Source organism: Mustela nivalis, assembly GCF_964662115.1.
Source record: "Mustela nivalis genome assembly, chromosome: 5".
NCBI classification, from domain to species: domain Eukaryota; kingdom Metazoa; phylum Chordata; class Mammalia; order Carnivora; family Mustelidae; genus Mustela; species Mustela nivalis.
This window is the reverse complement of record NC_139024.1, coordinates 75,455,327-75,474,559: the sequence shown is the minus strand read 5'-3', so window position 1 is coordinate 75,474,559 and position 19,233 is coordinate 75,455,327. Positions and strand designations below refer to the sequence as shown.

Genomic DNA, 19,233 nt, shown 5'->3' with positions numbered 1-19,233 from the left:
AAACAATTGATAATATAAAAAAATTCCAAGTCTTTTTCATAAAGGCAGTCAACATGGTGACTCTTGGTACTCCTCTAGCTTCTGTATGCTCCAAGGTGTGAGATAATGGTCAGTATTTATCTTCCCTAAACAATATCATGAATTAAGATCTATGGAATCATTTCAGTGCTCTAGATTATGGTGTAGTGCAGTGGATATGTTACTTGTTTTATACACGAAATGACAAGAAATGCCTTGGTTATCAGAATGATGATACAGTGCAACTCTCTCTAGACACTGGGTCAGTTAATCCAAAACCTTTTTAATGGTGTAAATTATAAAAAGGTAATACATGCATACCTGGCACATTCTATTTCAGCTCAGCCTACAAAAGCCTTTTCTGTTGAGGTAGGGCTGAGGACTCTTAATTGTGTGTGGAATCACCGGCTAGGTTTTGACATGTTCTTTTTACATAAGAAATCCATAATGTATTGATTATCGATTTTTATGTATTGGTTTCTTTTCAGTGGAATAAGAACTCAAAGACTTACAAAATAATTTGGCAAAGATTCCTTTTTTATTTTTATCATTGTTTTTCCAACTATCCTTTAAAAATTCATTTATACGCCTCTATGTAGTCTTTCTAATATGTTAAACTTAGTTTTTAATTTTTTAAAATACTTTATTTATTTATTTTTAAATCAGAGAGTGAGCACAAGCAGTAAGAATGGCAAGCAAAGGGAGAAGCAGGCTTCTGAGCAAAGAGCTGGATGTGGGACTCTATCCCAGGACTCCCAAGACCCTGGGATCATGACCTGAGCCAAAGGCAGCCACTTAACTGGCTGAGCCACCCAGGAATTCCTAAACTTAGTTTTTTTGAAGCTGTATTTTTGCACTCATGAGTTAGTTGTATATGTAATAATTAAATTGTGTAGTGATACATGCTATGAATACGACTTATGTAACCAGGTTCAAGTTTGTGTTTATAGCCGGCTCTGTATAAACATATAACTTGAGTGATAGGATGTAGTAGTTCAGTGCTTTGGATAGCTCATAAGTTAACTGGGTCTCCTTAAAAATAATTAGCATTTTAAAATGTCTCTCCAGATAGTAGCATCACTTCAGAGATATTTTCCAAGTTAGTACCCATGCGTATGGAATGAAAATGCATATCCTGGGAGATACAAGAGTGAAAGGATTGTAGGAATGTGGTATCATACTGAGGGCTACATAAAGTGGAAAAAACTCTATTACTTAAAAAACATTTTAGGCAATGTTTCATGTGGTTTCATCAATTTATTAATGAACCCACTGAAAAGAAATGGTATGATGAGTTCATGAAACTAAAAAGAAAATATTCTTGAAATAAAGCATAATGAATTATGTATATATGTACATATATTTGTATACATAACAATTCACATATATACACATATATTCTCTACATGCATGCATTATATATGCATGTATATCTATAATATGACTTGGGAGATAAATGATTGTAGTTCAAGGTTCAGATTCTAGACAAAGTTGGATGCACCGACTGACAGCTGTACGAGATTGGGAATTTAATCTCTCTGCCTCAGTTTTCTCATCTTTAAAATGGAGATAATAATATTGCCTACCTCATTAAATAAGCTCATATTTGTAAAATACTTGGAATAGTGCTTTGAGTAATAATAGCAGTATAAAAACTGTGCATATGTGGACAGAGAAACCATATGTATGGTTGAGGAGTGTTTGTAATGCTTTGAATTTTCAAGTTTAAGGTATGAAATACATTTCGTAGCTTGACAGAATTTATCATTTTGAGCCTGTACCAGTTATCCATGCTACATTAATGGAGTCTATGGTAGAACTCCTAAAGCTGATAGAGAATATCATCTCTTATTACATTCACTCATGGACAGCCACAGACATTCTGTCAACAGAAAAACAAATATTATGACTGCTTCTTTTCAGAACAGCATCTCCATATCTGTGTTGAATCCAATAATATGGTTACTTTAAAGGGCACAGAAGACATGGTATTTACCATGCCCAAAATAGCATACCTCCTGACAAATTCTAAAATGTTCTTGTAGCCAACTGAAATGGCATTCTCTTGTATTCCTAGTTGCAATTTCTGATATAACCCATTGCTACAGTGACTGCCAGTACATGGTAGTGATCTTGATAACATTTCTGCTTTCATTTCAACTCTTGATTGGCCTTTAGCAGTCAGAGTAAGTGAGGCTGTCATTCTATCTCCCATCCTTATGAAATTGAATTTTATGAAAGAGACGTAACCTAGGGTTTGAGAGGTTTGATTGACATCTTCCATATGGCTGCCTTGCTGTAGTCAAAGAAATAGTGCTCTGAAACCTCTGCTGGTGCCTTCGATTGAGGAGAAGAGATGGGAGGAGGAGGCAGGGAAGACACCAGAGTAGGACATTACGATACCCACCTCTGTTCCCTGAGATAGTATGCATGTGTCCCCCTCCAATCCTGTTAAATACCCAGCAATTGCTTAATGAGGAGCACCAATGATAGTAACAACATTATTAATTCACGGCCTCAAATGGGGGAAGGCAGGAGTATTGGAGTAGCATTTTACCTCATTTTGAATTCACAAAATAAAAATATACAAAGATAATAAGTATTTATTAAGACCTAAACTGAAATCTGGCTAGACTTTGCTTCTCTGATAATGATATATGAGGCATGTATTTGGATTCTTTATCAGTTTTATAGAAAAAATATATATATATATATCTGCATTTTTACCTAGTTGACAAATTTGAAATTCTCCAGCTGGCAGCTTTAATATGTTTAATATGATTGTGCTGTTAAAAAATAGCAATAGAGTTTTCTCTAGAGAAAGTCATTTGCTATGAGAAAGCAATACCATATGATACATGAAAATAAGAACACTGCAAGCTATTTTTGTTATTTGGCTTTTACTGAGCTCTCCATGAATTAAAAAAAAAAAAAAAAAAAAAAAAAGTCTATGCTGCGCAAACAGATGATACTGTTGATGAACTTAGTAACTTATTTTGCCCAGTTCCTAACCTCTTTTATTAAAATATAGCCAACCCCTCTCTCATCTGTTTTTCTGCATATTGGTAATATTAGCTACATAGTGGTTTTTTGTGTACACCTGCTAAGCGAGCAGTAGGAGATCTTGAAATAGATCAGGAACCAGATACATGTATCCATAGCAGGGTGTCATTTGAACAGCTACACCTGTGCCCTCTTGAGAGTTCTGAGAATTTCTACCCTAAGAACCATTTCAGATATTAGATATCTTATCGTATAATACTAATTCTGCCAGCAACATGAAAATTGATTCATCTCATCACCAGTTCCCGATCCCACACCTCACTGATGCCTCAGACAGTGCTTTGCATCACCCAGCACTTACAATTCACTATCAGTGCTGGTAGAATACAAGATTCATTAGTCCATGGCTGTGGTCTTCTGTACTGTGAGCATTTCTCCCTGTGTTATGAATATTTATCCCATTTGTGTATCAGCCTCGGCTTGGGTAAGTTAAGAGTTTGTTGTGCAGATACTGGAAATTTCAAGGTCAAATTGTTGCTTTAAACTTTCTAATTCATACCTGTCATGTGCTTTGTGTGAGCCCTGAAAACTACCTATAACAGCTGTCATTTTGAGGTGTTCTGATTCTTCTGAGAGGTTAGAGTTCCTTTGAGTAAAATTATTATAGACTCTGTGGAAAAAACCAAAACAGCAGTCCATCTACCAAGAGGACCTGGGCTATGATCTTTTTAGTTCATTTCATATGAGTACAGGGAAACCTAAACTCCACAAAAATGTCATTTTATTGTAACTTTGCAGGATTACTAGTCTACTGACTACATCGGTGGTATAAACTTTCAGCTTGTTTTATTTTCAAAAATGCTCTGCCATAACTATAAATTTGTCTATACAGGGAACTGTACAATTTGTAGAAATAGACTAATGGTAATAATAATGGTTATTTTACAAGATGATTATAGTTATGTGAGTTTATAAGCCATAGTGTTATATATAAAAAGTTATTCCTGTATGTTTTTATCTTTTATCTTGGACAGAGAACCTCATATGTTACTTGCTTATCAAATTAGGGAAGTATTTGGTAATAAAGTAGAAATGATGCCTTAAAATTTTTGAAAACAATGACATAAGGTTCTACTATGTTATGGTTCTAGTATGTTCTAGTGTGCTATAAATACTCTGTGATTGAAAACATGGACATTGAAGTTAGAATGACCAGCTCTATAATCATGATCTCGGTCATGGTATCAATTTCCTCATCTATACAATAAAGGTAATGGTAGATAATCATTGTTGAATGCATGATTTAAAAGTAAGCCTTATATAAAGTAGCATATTAAAGTCCCTATCGTAATGCTTGAGATATAATAAGTAACTCAGTTTTTAATAACTGTTGCATCAGAGGAGTGCCTGGATGCACTCAGTCAGTTAAGCATCTGCCTTCATCTCAGATCATGATCATGATCACAGTGTTCCTGAATTGAGTCCCATGTCAGGCTCCCTGCTCAGTGAGGAATCTGCTTCTCCTTCTCCCTCTGTCTCCCCACCTGACACATACTCTCTCCCTCTTCACCCCTCCCTGTCAAATAAATAAATAAAATCTTTTAAAAAATAATTATGGTAACAGAGTCTATATTCCCTATTCTATCAGAAGGCTGAGATTTGTATTATAAGGAGATTTTAAGTTAAAAAATGTTAAATCCCTACTACAAAATATCAAATAATAGGTAGTGATTTCACACACACACACACACACACACACACAGAGTTTGGCATATGAACATATAGATGAGGCAATTATATGACTGGGTAAATTCAATTCAACAACAGACAATATGATTTGTGCTCTACTGTCAATTTATTTTGCTACTTTTTTGGATAATATGTTTTAAAAATCTAGTATAAAATGCTAGTCATCAACTTGTCTTTTGATAGCATGAATGTTAACTATGAAATGGTTATAAATTACTTTGCAGAATGAACAGCTGTGGGAAATAATAAATGATTCTGTTATCACAACAACTAGAATATTAGCTGGCATATGCAGAATTACATATAAATGGCATTATTACAGAAAATGGTGGGAAAAGTCCTAAAATATACTTTTAGACTCTGACATGGGTCAATTAAATAGCCCTATTAATTTAATCTCAGAAATATGTGATTGACTATATTTCAATAAAAATCTGTTATGAAATACCATGGACTGTTTCAGTAATGAGGCTTACAAGAAAATGCATTTTCATAAGAAACATAAATACTTGTTTTTATTTAGTTTCTTTGAGTTTATACCAAATCTTTCACATTTTTTTTTGAAGATCTTGACTGAACTTAACTGAATGGAGACACAGTTTTTTAAGTAAGCTGGGGAGAGAAAGAAAAACATGAAATAAATTGTGATATTTGAAACCTGTTCTTTTACATAGCACTAAAAATAGATTAGATACATGGGGTGTTGAATCAGGCAGGAAAACATTCATTGAGGAAGACTTCACCACCCACCACCAGATAATCGAGGCTATCCATGTCTACATGTTACTATTTGCATTTGTGACCAATAAAATAAATACTTGATCATCTCCAAAATATTCTGGCAAGACCATTAATCTAGAATATTTATACTAAAATACTAGTCTCTAATTGGTAATGTGTTTTTAAGATATTAATTAGTTAGTGATCTTCAGATGCAACTTAGGCATTGTGATAAATATATGCATTATTACTTTGAAGATACTATGAAGATACATTTATATCTTCATACTAATTGTAGAACTATGTACTATAGTATCCCCATTTTAGAAATGAAAACACTGAAATTCACAGACATCAGGTGACTTCCTGTAGTCACATAATGAGTTAAAATATAAACATGATTTTCTGATCTAAGACCTGAGTTCTGAACCACTATGACATGTTGACTTCTTTTCCTATTGTAGCCATTAGGGCCAGATCTCCTTTTGGGTTTTTTTTTTTTTTTTTTGGTAATTTGTTGTTGTGGCTGATTCCTTTGTTTGGAATTTAAAGAAAAATAATTGTGTGGGAGGAGACAGAAAATCGTTGATTTAGTTGAAATAAAGTAAATTATTATCTGTGACCCAACACCTTACCAAACACCTTACAGTTTTATTTTGTTCCATTAGTGAATAAGCACCCCAACACAAACACACAAACAGACATGCACACATACACTTGAAAACTGCAATTACTCAAGAGTTATTAAAATTTTTCAAGTAAAGCTCTGTGCTCGGCTCTGTCCATGTATGATTATTATAGAGCCTACTTCAGGTATATTTCAAATTTGAATCAGATCTCTCGGTGATTTGTTCTTTGGGTGTTGAGTTTGATAAGTTCTTTATAGATTTTGGATACTAGAGTCTTTTATCTGATATATCATTTGTGAATATTTTCTCCCATTCTGTCAGTTGTCTTTTGATTTGTGGACTATTTCCTTTGCTGTGCAAAAGCATTTGATCTTGATGAAGTCCCAATAGTTTATTTTTGCCCTTGCTTCCCTTGCCTTTGGTGATGTTTGCCTTCCCTTCCCTTCCCTTTGGTGATGTTTCTAGGAAACATCATTTCTGTGGCTGAGGTCAAAGAGGTTGCAGCCTATGTTCTCCTCGGGATTTTGATGGATTCCTGTTTCACAATGAGGACTTTCATCCATTTTGGGTCTATTTTTGTGTGTGGTGTGAGGAAATGATCCAGTTTCATTCTTCTATCCAATTTTCCCAACACAATTTGTTGAAAAGACTGTCTTTTTTCCATTGGACATCCTTTCCTGCTTTGTCGAAGATTAGTTGGCCATAGAGTTGAGGGTCCATTTCTGGCCTCTCTATTCTGTTCCATTGATCTATGTGTCTGTTTTTGTGCCAGCACCATACTGTCTTGATGATGACAGGTTCGTAATAGATCTTGAAGTCTGAAATTGTGATGCCACCAACTTTGGCTTTCTTTTTCAACATTCCTCTGGCTAGTCAGAGTCTTTTATGGTTCCATATTAATTTTAGGATTATCTGTTTCATTTCTTTTTGGAAAAAAAAAGGGATGATATTTTGATAGTGATTGCATTAAATGTGTAGATTGCTTTAGGTAGCATGCACATTTTCACAATATTTGTTCTTCCAGTCCATGAGCATGGAACATTTTTCCATTTCTTTGTGTCTTCCTCAGTTTCTTTCATGAGTACTTTATAGTTTTCTGAGTACAGATTCTTTGCCTCTTTGGTTAGGTTTATTCCTAGTATCTTATGGTTTGGGGTGCACTTATAAATGGGATTGACTCCTTAATTTCTCTTTCTTCTGTCTTGCTGTTGGTGTAGAGAAATGCAACTGATTTCTGTGCATTGAGTTTATATCCTGACACTTTATTAGATTCCTATATGAGTTCTAGCCGTTTTGGAGTGGAGTCTTTTGTGTTTTCCACATAAAGTATCCTATCATCTGCAAAGAGTGAGAGTTTGACTTCTTCTTTGCTGATTCAGATGCCTTTTATTTCTTTTTGTTGTCTGATTGCTGAGGCTAGGACTTCCAGTCCTATGTTGAATGGCAGTAGGGATAGTGGACATCCCTGCTGTGTTCCTGACCTTAGGGGAAAAGCTGAGAGCTTTTCCCCATTGGCAATGATATTTGCTGTGGGTTTTTCATAGATGGCTTTGATGATATTGAGGTATGTACCCTCTGTGCCTCCACTGTGAAGAGTTTTGATCAAGAAAGGATGCTGTACTTTATCAAATGCTTTTTCAGCATCTATTGAGAGTATCATATGTTTCTTATTCTTTCTTTTATTCATGTATTGTTTCAGATTGATTGATTTATATATATTGAACCAATCTTGCAGCCCAGGAATAAATCCCACTTGGCCATGGTGAATAATCCTTTAAATGTACTGTTAGATCCTCCTGGCTAGTATTTTGGTGAGAATTTTTGCATCCATGTTCATCAAGGATATTGGTATGTAATTCTCTTTTGATGGGGTCGTTGGTTTTAGGATCAAGGTAATGCTGGCCTCATAAAATGAGCTTGGAAGTTTTCCTTGCATTTCTGTTTTTTGGAACAGCTTCAGGAGAATAGGTATTAATTCTTCTTTAAATGTTTAGTAGAATTCCCTGAGGCCACCTGACCCTGGGCTCTTGTTTGTTGGGAGATTTTTGATGACTGCTTCAATCTCCTTACTGATTAAGGGTCTGTTCAGGTTTTCTATTTCTTCTTGGTTCAGGTTTTGTAGTTTTTATATATCTAGAAATGTATCCATTTCTTCCAGATTGTCAAATTTGCTGGTGTATAGTTGCTTATCATATGTTCTTATAATTGCTTGTATTTCTTTGTTGTTAGTTGTGATCTCTACTCTTTCATTCATGATTTCATTTATTTAGGTCCTTTCTCTTTTCTTTTTGATAAGTCTGGACAGGGGTTTAATCAATCTTATTATTTCCTTCAAAGAACCAGCTCCTAGTTTCATTGATTTGTTCTACTTTTTTTTTATTTTATTTTTTTATTTTTGGTTTCTATTTTATTGATTTCTGCTCTGATCCTTATGATTTCTCTTCTCCTGCCAGGTTTAGGCTTTCTTTGCTGTTCTTTCTCCAGTTTGTTTAGGTGTAGGGTTAGGTTGTGTACTTGAGACCTTTCTTGTTTCTTGAGAGAGGCTTGTATCACTATATATTTTCCTTTCAAGATTGCCTTTGCTGTGTCTCAAAGATTTTGATCAGGTGTGTTTTCAGTTTCATTTGTTTCCTTGAATTTTTAAAATCCTTCTTTAATTTTCTGGTTGATCCATTCATTCTTTAGTAGGATGCTCTTTAGCCTCCATGTATTTGAGTTGGTTCAAACTTTCCTCTTGGGATTGAGTTCTAGCTTTGGAGGATTGTGGTTTGAAAATATACTGGAAATGGTCCCAATCTTTTGGTACTAGTTGAAACCTGATTTGTGACCCAGGATGTAATCTCTTCTGGAGAATGTTCCATGTGCACCAGAGAAGAGTGTGTGTTTTATTGCTTTGGTATGGAATGTTCTGAATATATCTGTGATGTCCATCTGGTCCAGGGTGGACCTTTATTTCCTTGTTGATCATTTACTTGGTTGATCTGTCTGTTTGAGTGAGGGGGGTGTTTAAAGTCCCCTACTATTATTGTACTATTGTCAATGTGTTTCTTTGATTTTGTTATTAATTGATTTATATAGTTTCCTGCTTCCATGTTAGGGTCATATATATATATATAAAATTGTTAGATCTTGTTGGACAGATCCTTAAAGTATGGTATAGTGCCCTTCCTCATCTCTTATAGCCTTTGGTTTAAAATCTAATTTATTTGATATAAGGATTGACACTCCAGCTTTCTTTTGATGTCCATTAGCATGGTAAATTGTTTTCCACCCCTCACTTTAAATCTGGAGGTGTCTGTAGGTCTAAAATTAGTTTCTTATAGACAGCATTTTGATCGGTCTTATTTTTTTTAATCCGTTCTGATACCCTGTTTCTTTTGATTGGGACATTTAGCCCATTTACATTCAGGGTAACTATTGAAAGATATGAATTTAGTGACATTGCATTGCCTTAAGGTGACTGTTTATTGTCTCTGCTCCTTTCCGGTCTGTTACTTTTCGGCTCTCTTTTTGCTTAGAGGACCCCTTTCAATATTTTCTGTAGGGCTGCTTTTGTGTTTGCAAATTCTTTTAGTTTTTGTTTGTCCTGGAAGATTTTTACCTCTTCTTCTATTTTCAATGAAAACCTAGCTGGATATAGTATTCTTGGCTGCATATTTTTCTCATTTAGTGCTCTGAATATATCACGCCAGTTCTTTCTGGCCTGCCATGTCCCTGTGGATAAGTCTACTCCCAATATAATATCTCTACTATTGTATGTTACAGTCTTCTTGTCCTGAGCTGATTTTAGGATTTTCTCTTTGCCACTAAGACTTGTACATTTTACTATTAGATGACAGGGTTTTGACCTATTTTTATTGATTTTGAGGGTGTTCTCTGTGCCTCCTGGATTTTGATCCTTGTTCTCTTCACCAAATTAGGGATATTCTCGGCTATAATTTGTGCCAATATACCTTCTGCCCCTCTCTCTTTTCTTCTTCTGGAATCCCAATTATTCTAATATTGTTTGTCTCATGGTATCACTTATCTCTCAAATTCTCCCCTCGTGGTCCAGTAGTTGTTTGTCACTTTTTCCCAGGTTCTTTATTCTCCTTCATTTGATCTTCTATATCACTAATTCTCTGTTCACCTCATTTTTTATTGCACCTCATTAATAACTTTTTTGATTTCAGCTTGGTTAGATTTTAGTTCTTTTTCTTTTTTTCCTCCAGAAGGGGATTTTTATTTCTCCAGAAATGCCCTTTTTGAGCCAACAAGCTTATTGATAATCATCATTCTGAACTCTAGTTCTGATATATTAGCAATACCCATATTGTTTAGGTCCCTGGGTCCCTGGACATTGGTACTGCTTCTTGTTCGTATTTTTTTTTTTTTTTTTGGGATTGGTTTTTCTGCCTTGTCATTTTATCCAGATTAGAGTATATGAATGAGCTGGGGCACCTGGGTGGTTCAATGCCTTCAGCTCAGGTCATGATCTCAGGGTCCTGGGATCAAGTCCCACATTGGACTCTCTGCTCAGAAGGGAGCCTGACTCCCCCTCTCTCTCTCTGCCTGCCTCTCTGCCTACTTGTGATCTCTCTCTGTCAAATAAATAAATAAAATCATAAAAAAAAAAGAATATATGAATTAGAGAATAAAATACTAAAAGGGTGGCAAAGTCCCCAGGAAAATATATGCTAACCAAATCAGAGGAGATCCAACTCCAGGGGCGGGGAGGGGGAGAAAAGGGAGAAAAAAAATACACACACACACACACACACACACACACACACACACATCTATTAGACTAGTGATTAGAACTGAGCCACACACTTGATTTTGAGTGTATTCTGGTCTCTTAGGAGAAACTACCTCCCAAAATTTTAAAGAAAGAAAAACATATACATACAAAAATAAGGGTAAACACAATGAAGGGATGGAATGTGATTGTAAAGACGAAAATTTAAAAAGATTCTAAGAAAGGAATTGATAAGGTAAGTTGGTTGGAAAAAGAAGAAAAAAAAAAGAGAGAGAATATTATCAGGCTGGAGACTAGAACAAAGCCATGTACTATATTTGGGGTATATTTTGGTCTATCAAAAGAAAGTGTATCCCAAAATTTTAATGAAAAAAATACTATATGTATACAAAAAATAATGTTCAGTACAATAAAGGAATAAAATATGATGATACCAATGAAAAATTTTAAATATTTTTAAAAGGTATTTTAAGATAAAATAGTTAAAAAGTGTTAAAATAGAAAAGAGGAAACATTTTAAAAAAGAATAAGAAAAAATGAAATTTAAAAAAAAAATTAACTTTGTAAGACTAAAGGATCATGTGGAAAAAGCTATGAATACTATGTATTTTTTTCCCCTAGCTCTGGAGTTTCAAAATTCTCCTTGATTGGTGAACTTGGTCTTGGCTCCTTGTTCTTGCTGATCTTCTTGGGTAGGGGCCTGTTGCAGTGATTCTCAAGTGTATTTTCCCAATGCAGAATTGCACCGCCCTTGCCATGGGGAAGGCTAAGTAATCTGCTCTGGTTTGCTCTCAGGAACTTTTGTTACCTGAATGCTTTACATAGAGCTCTGGAGGATGGGAATGAAAATAGTGGCCTCCCAATCTCCAGCCCTGTTGTAGCTGATAGCTCGGTTCCCCACTCCGCAGCGTACCCTCAGAGAAAAGCAGTCAATCCCTCCTGTCTCCCTGGTTTCTGGCCACACTCCATGCTCACCCAGCCCGTGACTGAGCATTTTTATCTCTGGCACACAGCCCCATTTGGAGTCTCCAAACCCAGGAGATTCCTGCAGTGTGTTCCTTTACCGTTCCTCCTGGAGGAGGAAGGAGGGAGGTGTCTCTCTGATCTGCCATGTGTGGGGTCCCTACTCAAAGAGCAGTGGCCCAACTCTGCATTGGATCATGGCTTAAGGTAACCCTGAACTGAGAGCTCACTCTTCGGCTCCGTCTTTGCAGCTGGCTTCCCTGCTCCAATACCTGGCAGCTCTGCTACACTCAGACACCCCTGGCCTTTCTGTGACCCCACAAGTCCTGAGACCACACTGTCCCTGTGAGGGATGCTCCACCGCTTGCTGGGAGCTGTCCCCTCCCCCTGGGGTCTATCTTCCCTTCACTTCAGATTCACTTCTCCACACATCCTACCTTCCAGAATGTGGTTAATTTTCTATTTCTAGAATTGTTGCTATTTTCTCTTCTATCTGCTGTTGAGTTTGTAGGTGTTTGTAATGGTTTGATAACTATCTAGCTGAACTCCTGGGACCTAATAATATTTCAATCTGCTACTCCTCCATCATCTTGCTTCCTCTCCAAAGGGACTATTTTTTTTAAACATTTAGTTTTATTGTAACAAGTAGCTTGTACATGTCTAACATTTAAAACCAAGCATCATCTTTCTTATCCAGTGAAACAAAAAGAAAATTTAAAAGTAAACAGGAACAAAATTACAATAGAGAATGTCAATTCCAAATAAGATCCTACAGGTTCTGCTGATTTGTCCTTTGAGTGGCAGGGCTCAAGTCATCATTAGGAGAGAGTTTTATTTTAAAAATGTCATCTTAAACTGAAAGGATGCCCGTTATGCATCACACTTAAACATGCCAAATGAGAAGCCATGTTGGCAAAATGCTTACTTAACCCACCCAAACATCTCAAACCCACCCTTTGCTGACCTTCTATAACCCCATTTTTTAAAGTTTTTTTTTTTCCTTTTTTTAAAACAAGAGAAAGTAGACAGGTACATGTTGGTAAATTCTAATTGTCCATATTCACATAGAGATACAGTGTATTCTCTGTGCCTGATATACAGAGAAAGGAGGAAAAAAGCTAGAATTCTATACACTACTACACTGGGGCCTCCAGCTAGTGTCCTCCAGCTAGTGTCTTCCAGCTTCCAGGAGAGCTAAGGGAGCAGAAGGTTTTTCTTTTTTCCCACAGAGCATGGTGGTGTTGATTTCATAAAGTTTTTGTTTTTGTTGAGACAGGAAGGGACCAAAATGGAACAAAAAGGGGTAAAGATTCTTTTCCCACAGTATTCTGCTCAAGGTATTTCCAACCAAAATAAGCTGAGAACCATGGTATAAAGGGAGAGAAAAAGGAGACTTCAAAAAACAGGGCAAATGAGCATGAGAGGAGAAAAAAAAAAGAAAAAAACAAAACAAAACAAACAAACAAACAAAAAAACGAGGGCAACTTGCTCCCAGGGACTGAAGAAAATTTAAAAAGGAAGTTTGGGATCCATCAGTGTTCCGTTAGTCATCTTCTCCTTCATCCTCCTCTCCTTCCTCCCCCTCATCATTATCTTCATCTTCTTTGCCTTCCTCCTCATCTCCTTCTTCATCGATATCTTCCAGTTTTTCCTCTTCTTCTTCATCATCATCATCATCTTCCTCTCCTTCCCCTTCTTCGTCATCCATATCGGGAACCAAGTAGTACTCTAATGGATTTGGCCAAATATCATCTTTGATGACCTCTCCTAACACATCTACGCCTGCATCAGAATGGTCAGTAAACCAGGTGAAGAAGCTCTTTGGTTCCTCATGCTGTCTCTTCCCACTGGCTTTATTCTGTGTTTGACTTGAACGTTTTGTCAAATCCTTTCCAGATTTCCATTTGATTTCAGTGGACTTTGGAGATGGATCACCACTCTCATTCAGATGAAATTCTTTGAAGAGAACTTTATTTTCAAAGTAAGCATTTTCATCAAAATAAAAATCTATTTTGTAACCTGATTTAATATCGTCAAATTCTGTCACTTCAACTTTTGTCAAATAATGCAGCACCTCTTCATCCTCCTCCCCAAGCAGTGCAGACACTTGTGGATGGTTGACAAATGTTGTTACCCCAAAATTGGGGATTTTGGCAATCAATTCCAATCTCTTCTGAAAAAATGGTTGGCGGAGTTTGTTGTATTTCTGTTCTACTTTCAAAATCTCCTCACTGGCTTGTTCATTAAGTCTGTCTATTTTATTTTGTATTTCATCAATATGTTCAATTGCTTCTTGCTGTTCTTTTTCTCCCTTACGCAAGTACTGAGATGTTGACGTCTACCCTGGCTTGGGGGCAGGAGGCAGTCTCGATTTCTTTCTTTGAGGCGGGAGCAGAGACTGGCGTTTGCGGGCCATACTGCAAGGAAACTCCACGAAGCCAGGAGAGGGGCATGTCTGGAAGCTCTGATTGCTCTGCAAAGGGACTTTTAATTGGAGAGCTCTGCTTGCCTAGCATCCCAGTCTGAGGCTATCTTTTCTCTCTCCAGGGACCTGAGTGTGGTGATAGTCTGAAAGTGTGGGTTCCTCATGGAGAGTGAGGACAGTGAAATCGGAAAGGCTACAGGAAGAACAGATGTGTCCACAGAAAAATTTAACTTCAATTTATAATTTAGCAGTGGAAATAATTTGGTTTTTGTTAACTTCTAATAACACACTTAAATTTCTTTTTAAATCAAGGAACCCATATTCTACCACAACGGTATAAAAAAGCCAAATTTTTTTTCTCAAATTCTGTATATAATATGTTTTATTGCGTATCAATTGCAATAACTTACAAGTTATATTTTAGGGACATAAAATTATAGAAATATTTTGGAGAAAATTTATTAAGAAATCTTAGCAGTTATTAGCAGAATGCAGGGTCTCAAGGAAACCAATTCTGAGTCCCACCCGTTGAAAACAACTAGCTATAAACGTCCCGTTATGACTTTTTAAAAATATATTTTAAAGTGTTTGTGCACATGTAATTGCCTTGTTAATAAAGTTAAATGGCGATAGCTACCTAGGAAATATGAGTGACTCTCAATTTGCAATGCAAACAGTTGAAGCACACTCGTTTCAGACTGAATACTCCTAATAAGGGGTCAAACTTACTTAGCAAATTATTTACTTAATTGGGTCCAGTTTTCTCAGCAGTACATGAGGAGTGTTGAGTGAGTCTCTTCTAGTTTGAAAAGTCAATAAATACATTAATCCTAAAGGTATTTCACAGATGCTTTTTTTGAATATTTGTTGTCATTGTTAGTGAGATGAATTCTACTTAATGTACTTATAAGAAAGGTTTTTGAAAAAAAAAAAAAAAAGAAAGGTTTTTGAAAACCTTTTCCAGTTGAAGTTGAACTTTTCCAGTTTATGAAAACTTTTGCAGTTGAACAGTGATTACTAAAATTCATGTTTACTAAAGTGCAAAAGAGGAATCATTTTCATGTTTAAACAGTTTATATGTGTATATCAAAGAGAATTAATAACACTTTTGATAATATTTGCGATTTTGCTATCAGAATTTTCAGCATGTTCGGCATTTTCCCTTCTGGGGATTTAGCCTATGGATGTACCAATACACATGTACAAGGTTTTGTAATGCACTCAAGTGTGTTACAACCAAAAATTGACAACCAAATGAATATCTGTTAGAATACTTAAATGAGGGTATAATGAGGTAGATCTCTACACGTAGGTTGTAGTTATGTAGGGAAACATCCACAAACACAAAGTGCAAGGTAAAAAGCCACATGTACATTGCAGTCCTATTTATGTAAATAAAATTGTGTGAAAAAATTTCACACACATATAGATGACAGATAACGGCCTACGAGCTGGCAAGCACATACAATATTTTCCTGAAAAGCTAAATACTTAACAATGCTTCCACAAATTGACACAGGTTACTTTTGGAGAAAGGGAATAGGACTGATGGTTTCTTCAAAGTTTGTTAAGTGCTCACGTGAACATTGTACCTTGTGTTTTAAGGCTGTTGCAACCTCTTTAACAGAGACAGAGAAAAAGAGAGAATGATAATTAAGTTCTGGGTCAGTTAATCCATACAAGACTTCCAAATAAAATTTTATTTAACCCAAACTGAAACTGTGGTAAAAATAATATTAAATAAATTTCAAGTAGGGATTTTTCCCAGGAAGAAAAGGATAATTGAACATGGCAAAAACTATCAATATAAACAATTACACTAAGGATAGAAGAGAATGAAGTGATTATCTCCATAGATGCAGAAATAATAAATAGTAAAGATTAGCCTCTATATTAACAAACAGAAACTTCATAAATAATAGTCTTGTAAAAGAATAGAATTCCTTGTGGAAAGCACCAAGTTATGCATTAATGATAGACTACTATCTAGAACCCGAGCACAAAGATTTAAATTTATATAGAGCTAAACAGACAAGCATGAAAGAGACTTATTCCATAAGACCTTTCACCTGAAAAAGACACATAGAAACAGCAATACACACAATCTCCAACTTGGGAAAGTTTGACTTACGATATTTTTACTTCACAGTGGTGTGAAAGCAATATGTATTCACTAGAAAATTACTTCAAATTGTGAGTTTGGTTCTTCCCCCAGACTAGTGACATACAGTACAAGCCTCTGTAATTATACTGGGCAAGAGGCAGGGTGCCACAGCTCCCAAGTAATTACAGGGTCACAGGGGTAAACAATCAGTACCTTTACATTCTGTACCCATACAGCCATTTTGTTTTTAACTGTGCATACAGTATTCAATAGATGACATGAAATATCCAACACTTTATTGTAAAATAGCTTTGTGTAAGATGGTGGTGTTTCCCTGCTGTTCACTAATGTAAGTGTTCGGAGCACATTCAAGCTACAAGGAAGACCTCAGGGTGTCTGAGACTCAGGATGTCTGAGACATGAAGTGTATTAAGTGCCTTTTTGACTTATGATCTTTCCAACCCATGATGGGTTTATCAGGACATAACCCCATTGTAAGTCAAGGAAGATCTGTATATGTTTCTCAAGGCCATATTCATATATTTGTATGACATGTATGGAAAAGACATAAAGCACAATAGGAGAAAGGAGGCCCAACAGGAGAAAGGAGATTAAAGGCTGTTGCAGCCGGCGCGACAAATCAACCAGGAAACATGAGGGTAAGAGGATGGTGAAAAGAAATGAAGAGACAAAGAGATGGAGGCAGGAGGGACACTGAGGAGGATGTCCAACAGTGCCGATTTTATTCCACATCTTACAAGCATTTATAAGGCAGACCACAATAGGAGTAATACATCAGTATCTAGTCAGATGACCACAAGTTGCTATAACTAGTTTACATTAACTACAAGCTAACCTCCTGATGCCAGTTAGTCACGGTTAATGCCATTAGCAAGACAATCAACCAGGGACTGGGTTATGGGAGGTACAGGAACAACAAGGACCAACTAAGAATTCATGACCCCGACCACATTGTTCCCTTCTGTAGGGAGAGCGTGTGGAAGTCACGTAGGCGAGCACGCGACACGTAGCACAGACCCTTTCTCAGTGTTACTCAACTTTCCTGTCCTTAACCCCTTGTCAAAGTGTCCGGACTTTAAAGGAGACACAAGTCAGGGCCTGGTTTGGTCCTCGACTCCATCCGTGCCATGGCCTCCAACAAAAGGCAGAACATGGGTTGAAGGAGGCAAATAAGAAAATAAAATAAAACCAAAAAGGAGCTTTGCCTTGACAAGTATGATTAAAGAAATTCTCTACATTATTTCACAGTAAATAATAAAGTAAAAACATAGCATGTACCCTGTAACCAGCATAGGCCTATAGCATAAACTGCAAAAGCTTTTTGGTTCTGGACTGGGTTTGGTTTGGACTTTGGTTTTGGACAAGTCTGCAACATAGGGACACAGCTAAGGGACCGTTCACAGAGCCCTGTGTTTTGGGGTTTTGTTTGTGTTTGATTGTTTAGCATTTATCACTTCTAAGACATCCAGAGAATCACTTAGCCACACGCTATGTTAGATTTCTTAATCTGAAAAATAAGACAATATTGACCTCTCTGGGGTTTGTGCAGAATCAGTGAGGTAATACATGACTGGGGATAACCAGAATGCCCATCACATACTGAGTGTTTTAACTAATATTTCTTCTTTTGCCTCCATGCCCATCACCCTTTCAGTAATTCCACAGTTCATATTCTTTCAGTTAGAAAAGACTGCAACTACTTCCATATTTGTCATTCCTGTTATACTCTGAATTTTTCAGAAAAATCTTCCCTTCTTCAACCCCAGCTCTAAATTACAGAACCTGTGATAAAGCTACTTATGATAGCTAATAGGGCCAATCAAAGGTAAAAGCATAAATATTGTGTGAAGAATTGCACATTAACTCATTCAGTCTACATAACATTGTAAGTAATGTTTGATGAAAGTATTAATTCTGTCATTTAAAAAAAAAAAGACTAATACATGTTGATGTAACTTCATTTAGCCATGCAGGCTTTGCAAGTATATTATCATCTATATATTTTTTATAATTAACGATGGTGCTGCTATTTTCTTCCATAACTGGTGCATTTATTGAGAGATTTCCCACTGTTTGACTAATGCGTTTCATCCTCTATACTTTACCCTGCTGGGTCCCCACAGTTATGACGCTCAAAATTTATAGAGTTTAGATTCCTCTTGCTGCTGTTTACATTCCTACTTACTGTTTATTCATAGGATCAAGATGGAGAGTTCTATGTTGGAGTGAGCTTTTATACAGATGATTAGCAATGGGACTCTGAGAACAACCACTTATTTTTTTGTACCATTAATGGATTCAAAAACAAGGCATACATAATACTTCCCAACACCACAAATGGGTCTCCTTTATATGCAGTGTTGAGTGCATGATAGCATTGAAGGAATGTTTCATCAGAAGGCAGTTCAAGGTTTATGAATCTGGAGTCATAGGCAATGTTATTTACATTCGACTTTTGCAACTCTGATGGGTATTGTGAATTTAGAATATGCAAGGTAGAACAGATTACATTCTCTCTTTTTTAATCACCGCCAAGACTAAGTGAAAATGAAGATTTGACAAGTCTGGATTACCATTACAGCCCTTATATGGTACCTAGCATGCCTTAGGAAACAGAAGTGTTATGCAAACAGTTGACATGAATTTATTTTCTTTTTCAATGCCTGGTGGAAATGTATGCTGCGCAGATAAAGAAATGCAGTGGGAATAATGCTCATTCAAGGAATCTTCAAAGTGTGCTACAGGTATTTAATTTAAAAGCACACTAATTTGAGAGTTAGTATCCTGACAAGGAAAATCATTAAAGCACACTGATGTTAGTAACTGAGGGTTTTTAAAATCCTTTTCTTTAAAGCCTGGCTTG

General features: G+C 36.2%; 1 protein-coding gene and 1 pseudogene across 6 annotated transcripts in view; one reads left to right on the top strand and one right to left on the bottom strand.

The window, feature by feature from the left end:
- The window catches only part of NKAIN2 (sodium/potassium transporting ATPase interacting 2), a gene marked incomplete at its 3' end in the record, with an annotated part of 1,000,956 nt that overhangs the window by 443,990 nt on the left and 537,733 nt on the right, over positions 1–19,233 (top strand). The gene's annotated exons all lie outside the window — the stretch shown is intronic.
- LOC309864851 (protein SET pseudogene) lies at positions 13,014–14,236 on the bottom strand (annotated as a pseudogene). Its single transcript has one exon. The product of its transcript is annotated as a protein SET pseudogene (transcript).